Source organism: Solanum pennellii, chromosome 5 (genome assembly GCF_001406875.1).
Source record: "Solanum pennellii chromosome 5, SPENNV200".
In the NCBI taxonomy this organism is placed as follows: domain Eukaryota; kingdom Viridiplantae; phylum Streptophyta; class Magnoliopsida; order Solanales; family Solanaceae; genus Solanum; species Solanum pennellii.
The window spans coordinates 8,690,813-8,702,947 of record NC_028641.1 but is presented as its reverse complement, the minus strand read 5'-3'; the positions used below and the strand labels follow the sequence as shown (position 1 = coordinate 8,702,947).

At 29.8% G+C, this 12,135-nt stretch overlaps 1 long non-coding RNA gene across 1 annotated transcript; it reads right to left on the bottom strand.

Moving 5' to 3' along the window:
* Positions 1-1,289: 1,289 nt before the first annotated feature.
* Positions 1,290-3,791, bottom strand: LOC114077298. Its single transcript, XR_003578458.1, has 2 exons — positions 3,555-3,791; positions 1,290-1,705 (listed from the first exon to the last, which is right to left on the bottom strand). It is a non-coding gene; the product is annotated as an uncharacterized LOC114077298 (long non-coding RNA).
* Positions 3,792-12,135: the final 8,344 nt, after the last annotated feature.

Genomic DNA, 12,135 nt, shown 5'->3' with positions numbered 1-12,135 from the left:
CACTCAACCTTTTAAATCAGTTTTCTGATTTTGAATTATTAATTTAATTAATTTTAAATAAAAGACCCAATTTTGAAATTTTGAATTATTTATCTTTTCAATCTGGCTTCTTTAAATAATTGTTGATCATTTGTAAGAATCCTTTGAAATCCTTAAAGTACACTACGGTCAATCTGACAATAAAAATATATAATGTTTCTCTTTAGTTATAATTGAATATTGGGGTTTCTAGCTTTTATTTATTTTATGTATTTTATGCTTGGTTGAATATCTGTCTTTTTTAGGTGAAAGATGCACTCTATTAATCCAATAGTGTTCAATACAAAACAAATAGATGATAACTATCTACACTCATATCAATTACAAAAAGTCTATACATGCTACAACTACAAAACACGAGAAACAATCTTACATAGTGAATAAAAAGACAATACAACAACTTCTCTAATTACAAGACCTAAGGGTATGAATTTGAAGCAAGTAAAGGTCTTTGGAAGCTGGAGATGCTTCTGCCTCTGGTGTTTATATGAATTTCTGAAAACTGATATCATGTATCAGTAAGGTATTAGTTGTTTAGTTGATGTACTGATACATGTTTTGAAAATTGTTATAATGTATCATTCACTAAGTTTAATAAATGCGTCATCAACTGTACTTGATGATACATATAGAATCAGTGTGTATATTGTTTAGTCGATGTTTCTGATACATGTATTAGATATGTATCACATGTTATAATGTTTTAGTTAATTCACTGATACATGTACTCTATTCATCCAATAGTGTTCAATACAAAACAAATAGATGATAACTATCTACACTCCTATCAATTACAAAAAGTCTATACATGCTACAGCTACAAAACACGAGAAACAATCTTACATAGTGAATAAAAAGACAATACAACAACTTCTCTAATTACAAGACCTAAGGGTATGAATTTGAAGCAAGTAAAGGTCTTTGGAAGCTGGAGATACATTATAACAATTTTCAAAACATGTATCAGTACATCAACTAAACAACTAATACATGACTGATACATGATATCAGTTTTCAGAAATTCATACTACATGCAAAACATGTGATACATATCTACTACATGTATCAGTGCATTGACTAAACACTGTACACACTGATTCTATATATATCATCAATCACAGTTGATGACGCATTTACTAAACTTATTGAATGATACATTATAATAATTTTCAAAACTTCATGATACATTTAAAGAAGAATGAATCCTAAAACTGAAATAGTACAAATTAACACAGAATTTGAGCTCGATGTCGATGAATCACCCATGCTATTCATTTATTATGAGTTGGCATTCATATTGTCTGAACAGACGATTCCATAACCTACTAGTATAAGCTCATCTACTGATAATTCTTAGCGACGGTTTATTGATCTACCCCAACACCTCACAACAAAGAGAGATTAGCCACATGCCAATCCTCCCAAAACTTTAACTTTTACTGCCTATATCTCTACCCTCTTACAGCACTCTTTCCTTGATACCTCAATATCCAACTCGGCTTGATACATCAATATCCAACTCGGCTGCAATGCTGCTTTGAGATTAGAAAACGAAATTGAATCTCCAACAACGATTCCATCGATTTTGTAACTTTCATACTGCAATTCGTTCACCCAAATTCCGAAATGTCTCATCAAAATCGAAGTATTCATCTTGAAAAATTCACTGTAACAACAATAAAATTAATGTAGTTCGAAATTTAACAGATTGTTCATAAAAAATGTTTTCAAAATAGATGATATAATCTTTGATTTTCAAAATTTGAAATTAATATCCAATTACGTGCTGATTTTATGGCGATTAATGATCTGTTACCTTAAATTAAGCTGTTTTAGTAACAACATTAATTGTACCATTTTTTCCCCATTTTTTTCTCAACAGTTTAAACTTACCATGTATCATTTACCATGTATCACTAGAGTCTAAAGTATCACAGAACAACAAATTTAAGGGATTTTTTGTAAATACTAAATTTGTCGGGACAGAATGTAATTATTGAATTACACTATGGGATTCCTTAAATTTATACTTCAAAAAATGCTGAGGCCCAATTTGCTTATGCCAAATATCCTTAAAAGAAAAATGCTGAGGCCCAATTTGCTTATGCCCAATATCCTTAATGTTGCTCGTGTGATTTGAAATACTTCGACAATTCCTAAGGTTCTCTTACCTTCGTCTTCGTTTCTGCATTTCTCTATTGAAGGTATCTCTGAAATCTCAACAAATTGTAAGCCAATATTTTAAATTCTTGTTTCAATCTTTAATTTTGTACCTTCATAAATTGAAATACAATTTTTTTTTCTAATTTTCTTGACAAAAAATCATTTGTTAATACTCCATGACCATCTTTTATGGATAATATTTAGATTTAAATCAATTAAATTATTTTCCTTATAAGAAAAATTTGACAAAAAAAGATTGCTCAACATAAGACTAGAGTTATAACTATATTTATCTTAAGATGATAGAATCTGATTTGATATTAAATCTACCCTCGTTTATTTTGATGCCAAATAGTAATGGTGACAACTAAGTATTCTTTAATTCAAATTAGTCAAAAATTCAATTTCCATCATTCACGTAGTGCTAGATTCCCCAACTTCCTATTGAGGGTTTAATAAAGGTTTTGATAAAATATATTATAGAAGTCACATTACCGAAATATTCATCTGATAACACACAAGAAAAATTGAGAAAATCGCATAATTCATGCAAAGTGGATAGTAAATAACGAAAATATGTATTAAAAATGGTGCCGTTTTTGATGTACTTCTCTCCAACTCCTTACATAGAGTTTCGTAAAGGTTTTGCCTAAATCGTCTAGAAGTCATATCATCAAAATATTAACGGTGCTAACAAACACGAAAAAACTGAGAAAATCTTCTAATGCCTATGAGAAAAAAAGATCCTAAATAGCCAAAATATGTGCAAAATATGGTGAGACTTCACGTATCCCTCTCTCAACTCCAGACGGAGGATTCCCTAATGATTTTTTTTAAAAAAAAATCATCAAAGAATCATATCACAAAAATATTTATAGGCAAACTACAAATAAAAATGTGTGAAAATCACTTAATTCTTATATAATGGCTCTAAAATGCCAAAAGTATGTGAAAATGGTAAGGCTTCTTAAGTTCAAGGGAGCATATCAAAAAAGGAAAAGTCACAAATTAATGATTAATAAAGATATCTTTCAAAATATAGTGTTATTACATAGATTCAAATGAATCCAACGTTTTTGATGTGATATATATATATACCCATTAATAAGCAAGCTTCGAGTTTTAGGGTCTTAACATTAACACAACCCTTAAAGGGTAGACCATCTATTAACACATATTCATTAAGTCAACCTAATGGGTTCACTACTAGAAAGTGAAATCCTTTCAAGTTTTTTTTTTTCATTTTTTTCAAAAACTCGATCCATCGGAGCATGTAATCTGAACACACCCAAGTTCGTGGGGAGTGACGCAAATGAAATAAAATTGACTTTAGAAGAGAGGGATGAAAGAACCTTGTCTATAATGGTAAGACTTGTAGATCTGTGATTGTTGATTGGGGTAACTCAAAAGAGAGTCGAGACGAGGATTTCCAAAGAAATATCCAGCGTTTGGAGTACACGCGCTAGTTGCTACAGCTTCTTTGGTTGGAAGTTTGCTTATTAAGTCTGGAGCTTTACTTTCTCCATCAATGGCTATATCATTAAGCTTTTGAAGTTTTCCCTTTTGTATTTTGAGAGAATGGTACGCTAGGAAGACCAAGTCAACTACTTTTATAATGTTTGTTTGACCATATATTTTGACTAGATTTTAAATTATTTCTTAAAAATCATTGTCTAAAAGTTTGTCAAAATTTTTAAACAAGTTCTCGATTACTCGCAAGTTCTCAAATTTTAAAAGTTCGTCAAAATGCTCCTTCTCTCCACTTTTACCATCTTATATTAATATGAGAAACGGTGTAATAATCTTAATACTTATGTATATTTTTTTTAATATTTAAATTATATTTTTAAAATATTATGTTAATCTAAACTAATTTAGCTTTAAATATTAGTTAAATTGACTTTTGAAAAATAAGCATGACAAATGATACTAAGTTGTAGAATTATGACCTACGTCAATTTTCCATTATCACCCCCAAAAACCCCAAGTACAATAAACCTCTAGAAAAAAAACCTAACGCGATCGGTGTCGATAAGCTATTATACATTTTCTGAAGGAAAAACATACTCTAACAATATGAAATAACTTCAAATATTCAAAATCTCAACTTGAAAATTTAAATTCAAGTTGAGAATCAAGTCTTAATGACCTTGGTGGATACAATTATCCACTATTGGAACATATACGTGACTCGAGATTGACTTGAAGATTTGGAGGACATAAATACCAAATAATATAAAGTTAAATGACACATTTATATACAACAAATGTTTTTGCAATGCCATCTTAACTATATATTGCTTCACTAAATAGGAAGGTAAAATTCCTATACATGCATATGATAAATCTCTAATAAATTGAGTTCCTTCTGACGAATCTTCATATTCATGTGATGGACCAACCAATTGTTACAACCACAAAGGCACAAATTCTGCAACAACTCACAATTATTAAGGACATCGACTAGGGTTTCCTTGTTCACACTGCACGTGATGAGTTTTAGGATTTTTTCATTGACACAACCTTTAAAGGGTGAATTACATCTCAATATGTATGCTCTTATTTAAATCATTTGTTGAATGAGCTCATCGGTATAATGTTTCTTACAACAACCTATTTGCATCTTTGAACACAAACAACCACCTTTTCACACCATACGTCGTACTATTTCTATCACAATAAAGTTAAATCTCCTTGAGTCCTTTCTCATTTTTAAAAAATTCAATCCACTTATAGCATGTTAATATCCCAATCTTGTGGAAGGTTATGCAAGTGAAAATTCATGATGTATCCAACTTGTGACGAAAGAAACACTTGTCCACAATGAACTTGTTTTCAAATATGTTCTAATGTATAACTTTTCATAACAATCATGATCATTTTCAATATAATCAACCTTTATGTCAAAACAAAGGCGAGTTAATTACTTCCAAAAAAATCTCCAACATTTCGATAATAAACTAGTTGCTACAACTTCCTTGATGGGAAGAAAGATTATCTCCAAGATCATAGACTTGAGGCTTTTGTTGTATTTGCAATTATGGAAATATTGCAAATACTTTATAATTAAATTAAATTAAAATTTTTGCACTATTTAGGTTTGGGCCTAACTTACACCCCAAAGCTAATTCAAAGTAGGAGAATTGTCCAGATCTTGTAAGAAGTTCACCCATCTCATTAACTTTCAATGTGAGAAATTTTCTCATTCTTCAATATTTCACCTCACGCCCAACATTGAGCATGTGTGGGCAATTTTTAATTTTGGGGGTCCAACGTTGGGTGAGACGAACTAACTCTGATACCATTTTAAATTACGCCTTATGCCGAACACATACACCAAACGCTAGCTCAAAGGAAGAAGGATTGTCCAACTTTATAACGACTTCACTCATCTTATTAAATACCAATGCGGTACTTTTTTAATTCTTCAACGTATAAAATATTCTGCACCATCAGGTAAAATTGACTTGTTATGATATGTGACCCCTTTTCTCTAAGTTCCTTTTCCTTTTCATTTTTTAAGTTATTTTTTTTCCTTTTTCTCAACAAATAATCGAAAAGAACATTATGAATGTATCTATTTCCTTTAAATTGTCCATCTAAATATATTCTCTCTCAAATCCTCACACATAATTTACTTTAAGATTAATATGATTTTTGTTGTTTTGTTATGGTAAGCACCCCTTAACAGAACGCATAAGCGGCCCCTTGAACTTCCTGACTGACTTGGCACTTATCATGTGAGACATTTGTTTTAAGGTGGAGTGTGTGACATTACACATCTCCTACGTGAAAAAATTAATCCTACGTGGTAAAACACATCATAAAACACCCTACCTCTCAATCATTTCTCAAAATCCCCAAAACATGTTCGAGAAAACCCTAGATATTTATTTATTTATTTCCGCTCAATATGTGGTCAATTCAAGAAAGTTGATCAATAATATTCATGTTTTGTTTCTTACGGCGTGGCCTATTCAAGAAAATAACTTTTGTTGTAGTGTTTTAAGGATGATTCGAGAAAGTTATGAGATTTTGTGCTCAATCTTGTGAAATAAGTTCATTTTTGAATCTCTATAACTATTGCTGTTAATTTTCTTTTCAAATATAGCGTCAATTTTTTATATTACTACAGTGATGATGTTTTTTACATATGACAAACATAGTAAACTATACATTTCTGCATAAAACTCCAGCTAACCCCACTATAGTGGCCCAACCCACTAATGGAGTGTCGTCATTGCGGCCCACCCACTATAGAGAGAACTAACTCAGCTCGCTACAGTAGTGTGACCCCTGTTATAATGGCTTGCATGGAGACATAGACTCGTAAATCCTTCCACAAAACCCCATTTCGGAACACACATTCGAAGCTTGATATTTCTAAAAGCACCTTCATGCCAAATTCGATACTAGAAGTTTTATTCGCCCGAATTCGACTTCAAGAGGCCCGATGCATTCCTTAATGTATTGGCTACTAGAGAATATAAATCAAGCTTAGACATACCCACATATTACCAAATGACCCTAGACCTCACCTTGCTTAGATTCCGTTTGAGACTTGCCTAACCTAAAAATTATAAATCACTTCTTAAAAAGTTTTCTGGCTTGATTTTTTTCACCAATAGCCTATCATAACGACTGTAACGGATTGTTACACTTCTTAACAAATGAAAAATAAGATAAAGTAATATTTATTTCAGGACAGAGAGTATAATAATTTTTATTTAAATTTTATAACTACTAAAGAAATTGAGGTTAAAATCACGTATGAATTTATATCTACCTAGTATAATGTGAAGCCTCATTTTTTAATTTTTTTGCTTTTGAACAACTTATTATCTCTAAATCTGAATACTAAATAATTTAATTTTTTCAATTTATTTTCGTCCACATATAAATTTGTACTATTTTTCTTTATTTATAAACTATAAATATAAAATTTGACTGAAACAATAATCTGATATTTAAATGGTCCTTAACACATAATAATAATTATCATAAGCCAATCTTATTAGGCTTTAGATTCACTTGAACAAACTATATAGATTCAATAACTAGGAAGAATCTTACAAGGGTCTTTGTCTTGTGGATCAGCAGAGTATGTCTTCGAATCATCACATACACATTTTCCATCACGACATATAACAGGCTTTTGTATAGGCCCAATATAACACTTAATACAATCACAATCATCCGTAGTATTACACTTTTATTCTATCACCGCATCTAAAAATTAAAAAAAATATTAGCATCAAATAGAAATATATATCCAAATATTATATCCAGAGTCAATGTGTTCGAATATTATTGTATATCTGAAGAGAAAGAGAGCGAAAAAGATACTAACCACATGAAAATACCAATAAGGTGGTTAGGAATAGCACAATCATCAAATTTTTCTCCATGTTATATTAAATATTTTACTTTGAAGTGTACCTATGGTGGTAATGTACATAGTGCCAAGCTCATTAACATCTTATATATCCTTTCTATTTTTATATAGATAAGATCTTTTATGCATCTTTGAAAATCTCATTAAATAAAATTTACTTTTTATTTCAAAAATTTACTCACTTTAAAATTGTTTTCCTCTTTTTTACTTGTAACTTTAATTATAATAATTTGACATGTTTAAGAAATCTAACAAGACAATTCAATTTAATATAACATGTTGACATTTGATTTGTCATGATTTCATATCACAATTTTAAAATTACCTTTTCATCCTTTGATTTGTAGTCCTAAAATTATGACGATTTTATATAATTTGTGAATAATCTAATAAAATAACTGATATCATATCAGATTATTTCATCATATATTACTAAAAGTAAAAAGCTTCAAGTACAAGTTTGAATTACTATTTTACCCTTCTATTTAATTTAAATCCAACATTGTACAGTACAAACTCTAAAATATATATAACAAATCTCTAGGAATCATAGTGAGATATAGGACAAGAAAGAGCGGACTAATTGAGTAGATTGTTCGTCAATGATAATGGCAAAAGGGAAGGGAATGAAGACGAAGCTTCTTTAAGAACAAATGATTCCTCTGTTTTATCGAAGTCCGGTTTAGAAAGATCTAATTGTAGAGTCCATCTCATATATTTTCGTCAATTTTTGTTATTCAATTGCTACAAATAATTGTTAAAAAGGAATAGTGAGAAGAGTTGAAAATAAAGATTTGATAGTTGGCAAATTGGTACGATTTGCAAACTGTTTTTTACTTTGCTATAGTTACTTATGTCATTAGTGACATAAGCATGATTTTCTCCTCATATAAATGGAGCATTCATGCTCATTTGTAGAACACACCAACTTATAGATGAAAAATCATTTTGAGAGCAAAGTGAGATATTCTATAGACTATACAAGATAAATAGTGTGTGAAGAAAAATAGAGTGAGCGATATTTTAGTAAGGTGCAAACCAAAAAGTGTTGTTCCTTTTGAATGTGTAATAGTCACTTTGATTATTGTATTCGTGACTATACAGTGTAAAATTTCTTACTATAGTGATATCATTTGCTCCTCTTGGCCCGTGATTTTTCCTTATTTAGAAGGTTTTCACGTAAAATTCTTGGTATCGTTATTTTCCCATTTTATTTCCATTATATTACTTTTTGTAAAATAAAATCTAGTATATATTTTTGTGCTTGTCCGCATTTTCCCCTACACTAATTTCCTCCTTTCACAGCTTTATGGTTTTTATGGATCATAGATAGAGTCACGCAGGTTAACTTCTATGTCAGTTAATTACAATTCCATGACTTTGACTGCTGTTAGTATAATCACACCAGAATAAATACACAATAATTCCTTATCCATCTTCCTTTTTAGATGTCAGTTGAATTTAGAAGACTTCAATGAAATTATGTTATTTTTGAAGTTAAATGATCAAGAATAACATGACGTTGCAAAATATACACACCAAAGAGAAAGAAAAAACTTTAATTTCATTAATGAAATGGAATAATTGGAGACATAGCAATAGCCTTACTATGTACGTTATTTACAAAGTATAGTATTAGCAACAACTCTTTTCCAACAACTTAATTTTGTTGTTGCTATATGGTAAAACTTTTAACTACGAGTTTTTTTTAATTTTGTTGACAAACATATCGATGTTGTTGCCATATCATGTGCGGAAATATAATAAATTTAAGCATAACTAAATTAGCAACCATTTTTATTTCTTGTTGCTAAAAATATATTTATTGTTGGCAACATTATTAATTTTCTCCACAAGTTTCCCTTGTTCTTTTTTCAGTTCTTATTCCCAATTTTTTTGCCTTTCAATGTAACTTTTAACTCTAGGTTTTTGTTTTTTTTTTCAATTTAACTTTAAATTTTAATCGTGGTCTTCTCTAATCTGAGATTTGCGGCCACAAAGAAGAATGATTGCGGTGATGATAACCTTATATATCAAAGTTTATTGATGCGTACAAGTGTTTTCAAAAATGTTTTTGGGCAAGTCTCAAAGTGAGAAGTACAAAAAACGCTTCGAGATGTAAATTAAAGACGTAGATCAAAAGACCTAAGTTCTAAAATTTAAGGCGTAAGTCTCGAGCTTGAAAACATAAATTTTGGCTTAAAAACTATACACAAGCGTTTTTAATTTATTTTTTTGAACTTTTTTTTTCTTTAAATTATATTTTTTATTATTGGTGTAATGATATTTCTCTTTATTTTTTTATTATTAAATATTAATATTTATCTCAAATAAAAATAATAAGTATAACTTCTATATAATATATGTTATTCACAAAAATGTATTTGTAAAATCGTTGAAATTAAAAAATTTCTTTTGCTAATCATTTCATTAATAATAAAACTATAAAATTGAATATAAACCCCATAGATCCACGGATTAATTACGGCTGTGTCTTGGAACTTACGCTTCGTATTATATAAAACGTCTCACCTCACGCCCTGCTTTTTAAAACAATAATTGATACTTCTCTCTCCATATCCCTTTAAGTGGTAAATTCTTTCAGTTCTATGTGTGGTCAAAATTGTGAAAAGGAAGAATGTTTAATTTCTTGATTTTAGGTAGGGGTGGACATTCGATAATTCGGTTCGCTTTTTGGTTTTATTTTTTGGTTTTTTTGGTTTTCGGTTCTTGTACAATGTGTACCAACACCAAACCAAAATAATTCAGTTCGGTTCGGTTTTTAATTATTTCAGTTCGGTTTTTATTATTTCGGTTCGATTTTGTTATTTCGATTTTTTTAATGGGCCTGCTTAGTTGGGCTTTTAAAAATTTACAAATTTTTTTGTTTGATTTTTCAGCTTAATGGGCTAAAAATAGTTACATCAAAAAGTGTCTTTTACTTTTTACTTTTTTTATTTTAAATTATAATATTTATTATTTAACATTAATAATTAATATAATATAAATATATGTTATAATATAATATATTTCGGTAAACCGAAATATCGAACAACACAAAATTATATACCGAAAACTGAATCGAAATACCGAAAAATACAAAAACATATACCGAATATCAAACCAAAAACCGAAAAATCAAAACCGAAATACCAAAAAAATTCGGTTCAGTATGGTATTTCGATTTTACGGTGTTTATGCCCAGCCCTAATTTTAGGTCACAAAAGGGGAGAAGTCTAGTAGGATTAGATGGCAAGTTTGATCAAAATTTCCAAGTATGGTGTTCATGTATTGATGCAACCATATTCAAAGGTCTGTTGTAATTTTTTGTTTTATTTTTCTTGTTTTCAATTTGACTATATTATTTAATTGAACAATAATTATGTAGTAAACAATTCTTTTATTGTTGTTTTTTTCCTTTATATTTGAAGTTTACTGCAATTCATCATACACACAACATCACTAGAGTTCCTTTTCAACATCATGCGATTAGTTATTCATGTCTTGTCAACTATATAACAAATTAAGTAATACTATAATTTAAGCCAAAAACTATTTAGTATTAACCTTCACACCAGATTATCCCAAGATGTCTCACTTATATACTATTATTAGGGAACGTATATTTTTTTTCATAAATAGGGAGTATTAAAATAATATTGTCATAAACATCAATAATATGCTACTTATCAAGTTTCTGAAGCCTAAATGGCAAAAATAATTGTCAAAATTTTCAAAAGGGTATATCAATTTCTTTTTTAACCAAAAGGGCAAAATCGTTGACCTACCAGCGATTTTGTCTGATTTTTTTCACATTTACAAGAAAATCGCTGCCCATACAACATTTTCATAAAAAAAGATTTTTTTTTTAAAATGGCAGCAATTTTAGAGGGGAATTTTATTTTTATTTTATTTTTTGAAAAGTTGCTGCCAAGGCAGCGATTTCTGTGGAACTTTTTTTCTTTGGTGTCTTGGCAACTAAGCAGCTATTTTAGTTAACTAATTATTTTATAAAAATATTGCTACTATTTTATTTCTTAAAATCGTATTAATTGTTGGCGAATTCTTTTTAGAAAATAAATTTTATGATTTAAAAATAATAATTGACAGTGATTTATTTTTTTTTAAAAAAATTCCATCAAAATTGCTACTTAGCAGCGATTTTTTTGTTAAAAAATAGTTCACAAGAATCCTGCCATTCATATATATATATATATATATATGTGTGTGTGTGTGTGTGTGTGTGTGTGTGTGTGTGTGTGTGTGTGTGTGTGTGTGTGTGTGTGTGTGTGTGTGTGTGTGTGTGTGTGTGTGTGTGTGTGTGTGTGTGTGTGTGTGTGTGTGTGTGTGTGTGTGTGTGTGTGTGTGTGTGTGTGTGTGTGTGTGTGTGTGTGTGTGTGTGTGTGTGTGTGTGTGTGTGTGTGTGTGTGTGTGTGTGTGTGTGTGTGTGTGTGTGTGTGTGTGTGTGTGTGTGTGTGTGTGTGTGTGTGTGTGTGTGTGTGTGTGTGTGTGTGTGTGTGTGTGTGTGTGTGTGTGTG